Source organism: Catharus ustulatus, chromosome Z, assembly GCF_009819885.2.
Source record: "Catharus ustulatus isolate bCatUst1 chromosome Z, bCatUst1.pri.v2, whole genome shotgun sequence".
Classification (NCBI taxonomy): Eukaryota; Metazoa; Chordata; class Aves; order Passeriformes; family Turdidae; genus Catharus; species Catharus ustulatus.
Window position 1 is genome coordinate 53,541,112 of NC_046262.2, and position 14,474 is coordinate 53,555,585.

Sequence of the window (14,474 nt, forward strand, 5' to 3'; positions counted from 1 at the left end):
TAACTGCCCTGGTGATTTCCATTAGTTCCATTTAGAATAATACATTGGTGGCATCATTCTAGATGGCTAATCTATAGTAAACTCCCACAAAAAGATCTGCTTTATTAGCTTTTCCTTTAATGCAAACACTGTACAGTCCAACTCCTCTGCCCTGCCTGTGTCTCCTGAAGGGTCTATAATGTACATCCAGATTACCCATTGAGCTTTTTTTATACTTCTGCTTGAGTCGTCCAAAGATATAAATCCTTCATGTGTGCATTAATTTTGCCACCATCCCCAGAAACTTTGTACATCCTCCCTGAACAGGAAGGCAAAATCAAAGGCTTTCATTCCACTGAGAGACCTAGAGTGAAATTCTCTAGGAGATATCCAAAGAGAAAAGTTGATTTTTTTTCTGATCTTGCTTTTGGAGCTCAAAAATTTTGTGTTCCAAAGTGCAACAGAGTATGCCATGGTGAAACATCTGTGCTCTTTTTCACAAGCTGAATAATTTCAGAAATTTTGTACAGTATGTAAAAATGAAATGCAGAAAATGAGACTATGTCCTGCACTGAAAAATTAGCTTTTTACCAAGTACCAAGTAAAGCTTACTGCAAATTAGCTGGTACACTGAATTGAACCACATATTCCTTTGATGCCACTGGAAAGCTCCCCAGACAGTGACAGAGGTGTTACCCATATTTTAGATGGTTATCAAAAGGAACTGCAGACAGACACAGTGTGGACACAATTTATTTTTCCTAGTCTAGTTAAAAAAAAAGATCCACTCTGAAATTTCATGAGGGAAAAATAAACTAGCAGATATAAATTCTTCTTAAGTAAATGCGATGAATAGCTTTCTACTTTGATTCATCAGGGAGTTATGCTCAAAAGTGTTCCTGTGGAAAGCTTTTCAGTTGTATTTAGGATTTCTATTACAATTCTAATAAATAGGAAGTTGAAATGATGGAATATAAACACAAAACTCTTTATTTTCAGTGATCTTCACACAACTGTAAAATAAGCATCTTGTCTCTCAAGATCTGCCACATTTTTTCCCATATAGCTAAAATGTGGTTGAAACAGATTTTAAATGAAAGATTAGTTGTTACAAGTATGATGTTATAAACTTCTAGAGTAGCTAACATATTTTAGTGGGCTATACCCACAAGAGAGGTATATGGATGTGCAGCTGACTTTATCATATTGATACTTCAGGACTTCATACGGAATCTATTTTTACATTCAGACTGGAACATGAGAGACAAATATTTTAGCATAGTTTTAATACAGGAAGAGTAAGAATTTTACCCCTTAAGTATCATATATTTTAGGGATATAACCAGGTAAATGAATTGTCCTAATAGTACTTCATTACATCATGCCCAATTAAGACAGTATTATTATGTGAAAAAAACCTGATAAACAAATTCACACTACACAACCATTCTAATTTTTTTTCTCTCTAAAGCATAAAGTTATGCTGAACCACAGTGCATAATGTTACTGCGAATTATATTTTTAATGTGAAAAATAAAATCCAGGTAAAGTGGTTAGATGAAATGCCTAGTCTAACCCACGAGAATGTTTCTGTAGGCGTAATAAAATTTATTCAAAACTTGCAGTCTCTGCCTGTGTATACAGAGATGCTGACTCAATTACGTTTTGTGTGAGGTCTCTTTTTACCGCCATTGTTAGAAAGCATATACCATTACTGGAAGTACATGAGATATGGAAGTGTAAAGAGTGGCCATTGTCATTATTACTTACAATAAAATGGGCATGAATATTAACATTATGAATATTTAATGGGCATGAATATTTAGATTTTCACACTCCTGAAGGTATCTAGTGTGGCAGATTCAGAGCTACTGTAGGACTACTGTAAATCAACCATAGTTGTTGGGGTTGTTTTCCCTGGTGCTGATTACTAGATGCTTCAAAGAAGGATCAAGGTTCCTTAGTACAAAATATTGACATATATTAAAGGAAAACAGTGTTTCTTGCTCTTTTCTTCACTACTAAGTTGTAAGCTGCCAGTATACATACCTAGGTGTATATATATACATACATACAAATATAGTCATACAATAGATACATACATGCTTCACTGATAGCGAGGATTTCAGTGCTGTCCCTGCCTTCAATCTAAATGCTGTAGGGTTATAAAACTGGTGTGTAAAAATCAATAGTTTTCACAGTCCCAGATAAGCAAAATTTAGCAGTGCTTGTATTTTTTCTTTTGCAATCCTGTAAATAACCTTGAAAAAATTAGAATGAGGCAATTACTGAAATTATGAATAATGAAACCAGAATAACTAGATTGCAAAGGACACTGGTCTCAAGACATACATTTTTAGTAATAGACAGAGTTGCAAGAAGATGATTTCTGTATCATTCCACCTCTGGGGTGAGTAAATATATTGCATTAATTTGCAAGTTAATATATTCTGCTGTATGTTAATATGTCAAGCCCCAAAAATCTCTCCATGTGGAATCAACAAGGCCTCTGAAAAAAAAATCTAATAACTTAAATTATTTATCTAAAATTCTAGAATCTTTCATTAGTTGCTGATTTAGAAAGTACTTCTAGTATGTTCCAGTGCTTGTCTTTTAATAGTAAATTCATAAGTGAATGGTATAGTAATGTGAATCAAAATAACATCTAAAAGTATGTTCTAAAGTGATTTAAAAACTTCACTTGTATTGCTAAAATGAATGATAACTAAATTATAGAAGCAGATTCCTTTCCAGATATTCTCTTACTTCTATTTTTTATCTGTAATTCTATATTTAGAGCAAAAGATAGAAATAGTACTAGAAATATTTTTCTTAAAGCCGGTGTTTTGAAGATTCAATTGTTTTTCCTACTTTATTAATCCAAAAAATGTAATGAAAACTTTCTTACTGGTGCTGTGTATTGTCAAGAGGAACATGCAGCATTATAGAGTATGAATACCAGGTATTTTTGCTTTATCTGCTTCAACACATATAAATAACCCACACATTAGGATGGATGTCTTGAATAGAATAATTTACCTTTTAATTGCATGTAAAGAGGGCTCCAAATAAGAATTTTTGGGTCTGAAGTCAGGGGCACTATGCCCATTTGCACTGATGGGCGGTGAACTTCACCCCAGGCATTAGGCAAGATCAGAATCAAGGGCTGAAGTGTGTTATTGAGAAGAATGTTTTAATGACAAAATATACACTGATAAATGCTGACTCATGAGATGATACTAAAACAGAAAAAGCTGTAATTAAAAATATTTAATTTTACTGGATACCTACATATTTAAATCTGGTTTATTTGCACTGGATTTTTACTGTATTGTATTGTGGGGATAATTGACATATTTTTGTGATTTCTTAACATTAAGAAATGCCTGCCTTGGTTATATCTTAACAAGTGATTTTTTAACATCATAAGAATTATAATCCTTACCCTGCCATGACTGAAAAATGTAAGCAGCCCTAATGAAGTCAACAGAATAATTCATGTGGAAGAAAAGCTCTTCATATGCTTAGGAGTGTTAAGGTCTTAAATTTTTGGATGACCTCTTATCAATAATGAGAACGCACACAAGTTTTCACTTGGTTCACAGTATTTCTACATGGTAGAGAAATGTTCTCTCTCCAGAAATCCATACCAGTTACAGTAGGGAAGAAAATTGTACCTGATGACTATTCCATATTTTTGTTCCCTAATGAAACAAAATAAGTATGTATGTTACTGGAGAAAAAGAATTTTACATTACTAGAAATCATTAATTTTCAAGTGAAAAGTGGTTTAAATTATCAGCCTGAGTGCTCAGCAGCATTTCAACCTTCAACAGTTTTTCCTATTGACTTTATAAAGGTTTTAGATTAGGACATGAATTACTTATTTTTTTTCAGATCAAACTACATCATGATTAACTCAGTTCCATCTTCCTCTTTTTGTTTGCCAAAAAAATTCACCTGGAATTATTGATTATATACTTTATCTAAACTTATAGTTCTATCATTCTCTGATAGAGTTGGCAAGCAATACAATAATATAAATACTATCCCCATAAAGATGGGGATCTTTTTTGTCCCAGTTTTCGGTAGTATAGAATTTATAGTATTAAATTGTTTTTTATATATTATTATTATATTTACAGTATTAAAAGCAAGGATGAGTTCTGGCCTATTTGCCCAATTATATGGCATTGGAAATCTTTTGGGAAAATATTAGACAACCATTGGCCTGAATTAATGTAGGTGATGTCTTGAGGCAGGGAACTGGAAATTATGATCTTTATGGGCCTCTTAGAACATTATTTTTCAAAATGTATTTGTGTCTAATTGTTACAGACCTATAATATATGTATTGGCAAATTAAAATTGGTGCTTTTAAGATTAAATTAATTTATGATTTCAAGAAATTACATGAATATAAGTCACAAAATTAAGAACAAACTCATTAGAAGTGAAAAAGCAGTGTTAGACCGCTTTATCCCAGTGCAAAGTAGGATAAAATGCTGGTATATCTTCCCAAGAAGACCAAAAAGTTGAGGAGGGGAGGAATGATTCCTTTGAATACTGTACTGTTCCTTTGAGTACTGTTCTGACAGAGGATAAAAGAATCTTTTGGCTGAATGTTAAAAATACACTGAGTAAGCAGCCTAATTAATTTTGGCAACATTGTGTATGGACACAAAAAGTAGTTCTCCTTGCTGTAATTGCTTAGCTGTTTTTTTTTTTTTTTTAATTTGGTTGGGTCATTGGGGTTTTGTGTTCTTTCTGTAGGTTTGATTTGTCACAATGATCTAAATAATTAAGAAATTAATATGCTATCAAAATTTTTACAGTTGGCTGTCTGAGAAAGGATAGCATTTTAACGGCATAACAGGAATAGGAGAAGATTTCTTAGTTTCTTCAAATTCTCAAGGTTCTAGTTCTGTTAGCTTTGCCAGAGACCTGCAAACAACTAGTGAAATAATTGAGAATTTATACAAATACAATTAGTGTAGAATATATGGAAGTTTACAGAATTTGAAGAATAATTATAGCAAGAGTTAAAGCTATCAGGGTAAGTGTAAAATACATCTCTATCAAAATACAATGTAAATGTATACCACAAGAAAGCTACACTGTTTACATTTTGTGACCCTGAGCAATACCTTGGTAACTCAGACCCTTAAATTTTTGGCTTTTCCTTCTTGCATTCCAGACTGTGGTAGGAAGTAAAATGCATACACTGCACACTGTCTGAGCTTTTCTTAACTACAGTAATATCACGATTACAAGCTGCACTGAGCATAAGCTGCACTTCCAGGGTGTTGGCAACGTTTCGTTTATCCTCCATAAATAAGCCGCACCGGATTGTAAGCTGCACTTTCGTTCCCAGCGAGGATCCTCATGCAACTTTCACAAAGATGCCAAATAGTAACAGAATCACGGGATCGTGGGGTTTACTGGCTTGGCTTGGGGCCAGGCGGGCTGGGCGTGCTCGGGGCTGCCAACAGGGCCAGGTGGCCCAGCTCGGCGCTGTCGCTTGGCGGGGCCGCTTAGGGCCAGTCGCTGCTGCCATCACTGCTGGGCTCACTTGCGCCCGCCTGACACCTGCACCACCGCCACCGCGTTTGCTCGCCCTGGCTGGCGCTGCTGGCCCCGGCTCTGCCGGGCTTCCCCACGCTGTCGGGCTTCCCCGCCTCTGCCAGCCCCTCCAAGGCTGCTGGGCCGGCCTGCCTCTGCTGGCCTGCCTCTTTGCCAGCCTGCCTCTGCTGGCCCAGCCTGCCTCTGCCGGCCCCGCTGCCTCTCCGGGGCCGGCCGGGCTCCAACTTGGCTTGGGGCTGCTGCGGGCTCTCTCTTACGGGTTGGCAACTTTCAGAATGTTGTTCATATATAAGCCGCTCTGGATTATAAGCCGCACTTCCAGGTTCAGACCAAAATTTTAGTCAAAATGGTGCAGCTTATAATCGTGAAATTACTGTACATTAAGAACAAATGAGACACACAGAAGTACGTTGGTTCATGCATCTTATAGGATTTCCTTCCTCCACTGTCCTACTGTCCTCCCAGCAGAAAATAATTTCCTAAATTTTCTTTGTCTTAAAATTTATCTTCATTATTCCTCGAATTCAACAAAGTCAGAAACCTTAAAGAGTGATATCCTGCTAGACAGCTTCTATTGTCATGAAGTGTACATTCACACTTTTTTGAACCTTTAGGTATGTAGTGAAAATGGGATTAAATGCCTTTAAGATGTGTGGGTTTTATCCAAAACTACATGGCAGGGATTATTTTTCCACATGGAAAAACAAAGATATGAACTAAATGCCAATTTAAATGGGAAAAAATATAACTTAACTGCAATGTTTTGAAAAAGAGTATAGTAATTTCATGACCATAAGGCGCACCTGACTATAAGGCACACCCCCCGGGAGTCGGCAAAATTCGCAACTTTGTAGATCATATAAGGCACACCGGACTACAGGGCACACTTTTTTTTTTCAGCGAGACTCCGCCCCCAGCTCCCCCTGCGCGGTTGCTGGGCAAGGCTCTGCCTCAACCTAGCAGTCATTGGCCCGCGGGCCCGCCTCCACCTGGCAGGGGCGGTGCTGCAAGCCACCGGGCCCCCCTGGACCCAGCAGCCATGTGCCCCTGGGACTGCCTGGACCCAGCAGGGGCGGTGCTGCGGGCCCCTGGGCCCACCTTCAGCCGGCTGCTGTGGCACTTCCGGCTCCCCCCACGGCTCCCAGCTCACACTTGCGGTTTGGGAAATTTCGCAACTTTGTCTATCAGATAAGGTGCACCGGACTATAAGGCGCACTTCCGGGTTCGAGGGAAAATTTTAGTCAAAAGGGTGCACCTTATAGTTGTGAAATTACTGTAAATTACTTACTCTTTGAAAAGAGTTGTTGGGGAGTCAGATGCACAGAGATGAATCTTCAGTGGTACAATGGCTTTCTATACTGTGCTTAATGTGATGGAATTTCCATTTTTCTTAAGATAAATTGTCCTTTGCTTTTTCAACCTATAATGTCACTCTGTTTTTTCAAAGCAAAAGATAACTACAAACCCAAGCTTGATTTGTACTTTAAATGTATCTTAGAAATGTGCACCAATCTGATTTTTTAAATGATCTAATGATAAAAATTCCTCCATCTTGTAAGACTAAATCACCTAGCAGCTGAAATGCCTGGTGAGCTTCAAGACAGACAAATGTGAAGTGATGGACCTGGGCAAAACAATGCCAGTTTTACCCATAAAAAGGTGGGCTGAACATAACTGTGCAGAAGATGGAACCTAGTTAATGTGCAAAACTTCAATTCAATGCTCTATAGAGGCCAAAACAAAACAAAACAAATTAGAAATTATAAATACAGTAATTTCGCGATTACAAGCCGCACTGAATATAAGCCGCACTTCCGGGGTGTCGGCAACGTTTCATTTTTCCTCCATAAATAAGCCACACTGGATTGTAAGCCGCACTTTCATTCGCAGCGAGGATCCCCGTGCAACTTTCACAGAGTTGCCAAATAGTAACAGAATCGCGGGATCGTGGGGTTTACTGGCTTGGCTTGGGGCCTACTTGGGGCTGCCAATAGGGCTGGGTGGCCCAGCTTGGCGCTGTCGCTCATCGGGGCCGCTCGGGGCTGGCCGCTGCTGCTGCCGGGCTCGCTCGCCCTTGCCTGACACCTGCACCGTCGCCACCACGTTTGCTCGCCCTGGCCCGGCTCTGCTGGGCTTCCCTGCGCTGTCAGGCTTCCCCACCTCTGCCAGCCCCTCAATGCTGCCGGGCCGGCCAGCCTCTGCTGGCCCGGCTCGCCTCTCTGCTGGCCCTGCCCGGCCCGCCTCTCTGCTGGCCCGCCTCTGCTGGCCTGGCCCACCTCTCTGCTGGCCTGGCCCGCCTCTCTGTAGGCCTGCCTCTCTGCCGGCCTGCCTCTGCTGGCCTGGCCCGCCTCTCTGCCAGCTCGCCTCTGCTGGCCCGGCCCGCTTCTCTGCCAGCCCCGCTGCCTCTCCAGGGCTGGCCGAGCTCCAGCTCGGCTTGGGGCTGCTGTGGGCTCTCTCTCACAGGTCGGCAACTTTCAGAACATTGTTCACATATTGGCTGCTCTGGAGTACAAGCCGCACTTCCGGGTTCTGACCACAATTTTAGTCAAAATGGTGTGGCTTGTAATCATGAAATTACTGTAGTTTGAAAATAATATGGGAAGAACCAAGGAGGATCATCCTGATCCTCATCCCCTTGATCTTGGAAAAGAGGTACTGGAATTGCAGAAGATTCAGGTGAGGGTAACAAGCATGACCAATGCATGTAAGAGTTTCTTTAAACCTCTTTACAAGGAACAAAAGAACGAAGTGTGATTTTTCAGTCTGGGAAAAACACCCAAAACAAACAAAAGAACCCAACATCTCGCCAAAAGAACAGTTTAGTAGGTTGCAGAATCACTTGTGGCATAAATTAAGTGGGAGTTCTAACAAGAGTCAAGGCAGATACAAGCCAAGTTCAAAACAAGCAAAATTCTTGAGACAGGAGCTACATTTTCTGTGAATCTCCCCACCACAGGATGTTGTCAGTGCATAGACTTGGCATGAGTTCAAACAGAGCCCGGACTAACATTGCAAAAGAGATCTACTGAGGGCTATTAAACACAAAAAGCAAAGGAACTCCCTGACCTTAAAGCAATTGGTGACTTGGAAAATATGTGGGGAGGGTCTCATATGTGACTGCTATGTTCTTACTAATCCTTGGGCAGTGATGGTTCGAGTTCTTTGGATAAATAACAAAGATCCTGTAGAATGCTGTTTGCACTTGTTCTCATATAAAGGTCAAGGGCTGACTTCAAAAGATGCTGCAGGCTTCCAGTCTTGCTGGTGCAGGTGGAAATTCCTCAGTACACCTGTTAATCAGACTGGTGTTATCTCACTGTTTTTTCAGATGGGGTCTCTATGAATACACAGTGGTTGCAAGGTACCTTACCAAAGTAATTTTCATAGGGGAAAACTTTGGGAAGGTTTGTAAAAGTCAACTTTTTTTTTTTCAGATGGAAATGGGAAGCATGTGATGATACTTCTGGGCAGTAATATATCTCTGTCTTCAGAAGGAAGAACATTGGAGGAGAAGCTAAGAAATACATGAGCCAATCTGTTCAGGGATCCACCAGCCGCTTCAAGACAGCATATTACATTGTCTCAATTGCTCATACAAATATATTTTACCTTAGCCAACTTTAGAGACAGCCTATAAACAAGGATAAAAATATGATGCTTAGAACTGGAAATTTGCTTTCATGATTTTGTATTGACAAAAAAATTTCTCTTAAGTTTAATTATTGAAGTAATAACTCCATTATTGGGACACCAGCAACACCCCATCCCCCCCTCAAACAAACAAACAAACAAACAAACAAACAAATGAACAATCCAATCCAACTCCCCTTCCCCAGACAAGCAAACTCCTCCAAAACTCAAAGAAAACAAAACAAACCAAAACAATCCCCTAACATGTCTAATAACTTACATGTCTAATAACTTACATTTCCAACTATTTGTAAAAATAAAAAAATCTCACATTGTATTTATCTTACCTTATCTCTCTACCTTTCTGCACACAAACATTTTTTTCCAGTACAGCAACAGCCGCCAGAATTTGTGGATTACAAATGCAAGGATTTTCACAGAAATGCTGTTCAAAGAAATGTCCTTGATCTTGTAATTGTAATCATCATCCCCTGAGCTTAGTATTATGCTGAGTATACTATTATTCTCCATGATTAAAGAAGAGGAGTTCTGTGGAAACACCCATGTTTTCAGCACATCACTGGCAAGTTTCCAGAGAAAATTATATAACAGCAGTAACAGAGAGCCCATAAGCAGCCCTTAAAAACAGATTTTTATTGAATTAATGAAAAGACAGTGGTGTTAAGGAAGCCAAGCTATTCCATTCCTTATGTTCCATCTCATGGTAGAAAAGGTTTCTGTTTCTGGATTGAGAAGGAAATCTTATTTTGTACTCCAAACCTATGTAAATCCAATTTTCAGAAATTTCTATCTTAAGAAGATACATAGGGCTTTTTAGGGTTAAAATTAATGGGATAAAGTCTTAAGAAATCAATAGCATAGATAGTCATATAAAGCCAAGAGAACCTCCTTTTGAATGTGATTTAACAGCAAAGTTATTTTTTTAGGTTCATGTCTTCCTTGATTTTCTGTCTGTAAAATAAAGCCCATTGATCTCAATTGTCAAAGAAAATGTAAAATACCGTGATCAATCCAGTGCAATATTTATATCTGGAATACCAACCAAAAGCAATACAAATCTGAACATGCATTTGACTACTGTAAAACTAGTTACTTCCAACAGGAAAGCATGATTTGAATAATGATGGATATGAGTTGCTTCTCTTTAACATTTTAATGAGAAACACACATTCCCATTAATTTTCATAAGAGCCACTATAGTTCATAATAGGATACAAATCTTCAGAGAATTTTCTAGCTTCTGCTATACAAAAACCACTTGGTCTAGCTAGCACAACCATAATTTTGCCTTGCAGCTCTCTATCTGATCAATTACTCTATTTCAGGAAAAATTTTTAGTGTCAATGAGCAGAATGCTATTGATTGGGCAGACAATTAGAAAGCCAAACCCTAATGTGACTAATGTACTATTGATTTTCTAAAGTAGCATTCAAATTAGTAACCTAGAAAACGGATTTGAGGGCAGAGTCTTGGATGTAACAAGGGTAAAAATCCAGATTCAAAGGACTGTTTGCTGCTGCTCTTCAAGTGAAAAGATTGAGAAGAACTAAAAATACTGGCAGGACCAAATCATGAACCTTTTAGCAGCTGGCATAAAAATCAAGTACGACTTCTAGTGCAATTTGTATTATATTAGCAAATGCCACATTTTAAAACCTTGAACCTTACTACTACTATTGCAGAATAGCTTGAAACACATCGTTTATTTGTAGTTCCTTACTGTTACAGTAAGAGAGGAAAATAATCACAAAGATGTGATTTCAGTGCCTGAAAAAGATTGAAAAAAAGTTACATCATAGCAGTATTCTTCTGGGTTTTGGTTGGGGTTTTTAAAATTAATTTTCCAGAATTATGGAGGTACTTCTAAAACATACTAAAAACAGAAAATGGCATAAAGAGAATATAAGGAAGCTTATATGGCTGAAAAAGGAAAATTACTCTTTAAAATACTCTATATTAATAAAAGAAAACTCAATTTTTTCAAAAAGCCTGTATCAGCTTTAAATTAAAATAGTTACAGTTGGAATCATAGAATGAAAACAAAGAAGTGGCTTTATAATTAAATAAATAGATTTATTTCTAAATATTCTGACACAAGGGTCTAGTTTTATTTTCAACATTTACTGGGAAGCTCAGTTTTGAAAGTGTTTATGAGATAGAAAACCTTTTCAAATGCTTCTTTGATTTTTTACAAAAAACTTTCAATGTCCATGTTTTCCTGTCCCTAGATTTTGATCTTTGATGATCACGCTTAATTACAGTAAATTCACGAATACAAGCCGCACTGAGTATAAGCCGCATCTCTGGATGTTGGCAAATATTTCGGTTTTTGTCCCTAAATAAGCCGCACCCGAATATAAGCCGCTCTGTCGTTCACAGCGAGGACCCGCGTGCAATTAGTAACAGAACCGCGGGAGGGCGGGGTTTACTGGCTGAGCTAAGGCTGTGCAGGCTCGGCCCGCTAGGGGCTGCCGACGGGGCCAGGTGGCCCAGCCCGGTGCTGCCGCTCGGGGCCACCCACCGCTGCCACTGGGCTCGGTCACCCCGGGTCGGCGCTGCCCCGCGATGGCAGGCAGGGATGGAGCTTCCCCCGCTCCTACGGCAGCGGCGGCGGGCGGGGACGGAGCTTTCCCGCGCCCGTGGCGCCGGCGGCGGGCAAGGACGGAGCTTTCCCGCGCCTGTGGCGCCAGCGGCGGGCACGGACAAAGCACCCCGCCTCCTCCCCGAGCCGCGGCAATGGCTGCGCGGGGCTCCCGTCAGCTCCCCGGACCGCGGCAATGGCGGCGCGCGCTTCCACCCGCCTCCCCGGGCCACAGCAATGGCGGCGCAGGGCCCCCGTCGGCTCCCCGGGCCGCGGCAATGGCGGCGCGCACTTCCTCCCCCCTCCCCGGGCCGTGGCAATGGCTGCGCGGGGCTCCCGTCGGCTCCCGGAGCCGCGGCAATGGCGGCGCCCCCCCCCCCCCCCCCCGTCCTCCCCGGGCCGCGGCAATGGCGGCGCGCCCCCCCCCCCCCCCCCTCCCCTGGGCTGCGGCAGAGGAGGGAAGAAGAGAGCTCTCCCGCCTCTCTCCCTGCCCCCCGTGCTGCCTGCAGGGAGCCAGGGCAACACAGTAACACTGTAACAATCGCGAAATGCCGGCTTTTACTGGCAGGTGCTTGGCTCAGCACCCTGGCTGGCACGTCTGGGGTTGTAAATGTCAGAAAATTATTCACAGATTAGCCGCCCCCGACAATTAGCCGCACTTCCGGGTTTCCACCAAAATTTTTGTCAAATTGTTGCGGCTTGTATTCGTGAAATTACTGTATATGAAAAAGTATGTGTGTTCTGTTCCACCTCTTGGATAAATGACAAACTGATTACAATAGGTTAAGCATGTTCTATGATTAAATGCTTAAAACAAACAAAATCCTCTCTGTACATGAAGCAGCGTTGGATCAACAATTAGATCACTGATCACTAGCTCAAATTCACGAATTCTAGCATTTCGCCAAAGTGCCTCATTTTCTGTATCTTATCATGTGGTTCTTACATAGGTGGTCTTTTCAGTGCTTTCACTTGACCTGACTCATATTTTTTTCACTATACAATTTAACAAGGTAATTCACCAGCTGTATGGAAACAGATTTAGATCCAGTTGAGGGCTTGTCACCAATGAAGTTCTACATGTCTTCATGTCTTTTTTGTTGTTGTTGTTTTGTTTTGTTTTGTTTTTGGTGCAACTCTGATTTCCACCAGCTTTTAAAAGCTCATTAGTATGGAGGGGATCAGCCTGGTCACAGAACTTTTCAACATCTCTCTCTCATGTAGAAGTACTCCTCCTTGGCTTTAGGGAGTTCTTCCAAAAAAAAAAAAGGTGACCAGCAAACTGATGAGCACTTAGCTCAACCAACAGCTTCACGATTGTGAAGAGAAAGTAGTATAACACTTGCACATGGGTCAGATGACATAAACAGCCGAAGTGAGTTTCTTATTTAAGGTAATGACGTTCTCACAATTTTTACTGTTGTATGATGTATGAGATTGATGTATTACAGGAATTCTCTAACTAGTCACACACCCATCCTTAGCAATGACAGCACTACACCATGAACTGCATGAGCCTCACATTTCTCTCCTATGGTATTAACAAATCCAGGCTCTTTGCTGTGCTCTCTACATTCAAAAAAGGACTATAAAATGCTCCTTGTGGTCCTAAAATTTTGGAACCTACAAGTGGACTCCAGTCTGCAATGCTTAAGTCCAGCCAGGTAAGGCTTTCTCCTTCACATCAGCACTGCTGCCAAACTTCATGAACTTTAGAACAAACAAAAGGTACCCATGGTTGTTTGTTTTCTCTGTTTGTAGGCAAAAATTTGCAGCAGCCAGAAAGAGATTCTCTTCGCTGGCTCTCCACACAGACCTAAAAGCTGGCAAAGTCCTGGCTTGTGACTATGTACTTTACTACGTCACAGTAATTTTTTTATCACACACTAGTAACTTTTAGTCCAGAACAAAGAACTTAAAACTAAAGGGTAATTAAACAGAATTTGTGATGGTCCATAAAAAAGAATTAATTAACTGCAGAAGCTTATAGTACTGCCTGTTCAGCTCTATTTTTAGTTGTTGAGATCTTCCTAGGCATATAGATCAAGTTACAGGATTCTGAATGGAAAAAATTTTAAGCGACTGTGTTTGAGATACCACAGTGAGAACAACCATTCTAAATGAGTTTGATTGGCTCAAATCCTATGCCAGTGAAAAGAAGACGATCATTTAGAAATCGATATGAGTTTAAAACATAGGGTGGAATGAGGAATCACATTAATTTCTTCCACATAAGTGAAACAAACAAAGATCTTAAGAAGCTGGAAGAGCTTTTAAGATGTGAAGGGAAAGTGGAATTATAATACTTAAAAGCCAGATGATATGCCTGTGGGTTTCTAGTAGAAGAATTTAAATTTATTAGTATCTAATAATTAAATAGTTTGGCATGGTAAGGGGGAATAAGCTCATTGGAGAAACACAGCATAAATAAAATGGTGTAGGCTACTGAAACAGCTGTTGAAATACTGCAAAATGGTGAACATTAAAATGAAAGCTGAAATATTACAGCGAACAAAAGATCACGTCACCTTTATAATAAAGTACTTTTTAAAGAGATAAGAAGTTTTGGAAAATTAAGAGCAATTTCTGTTACTACGCTGTGTGTGCAGGAATTGTCAAAGGATTCCATGAGGGCAATACTGCTCAATCTAGGATTAAACACTGGAAATACTTTTCCCTT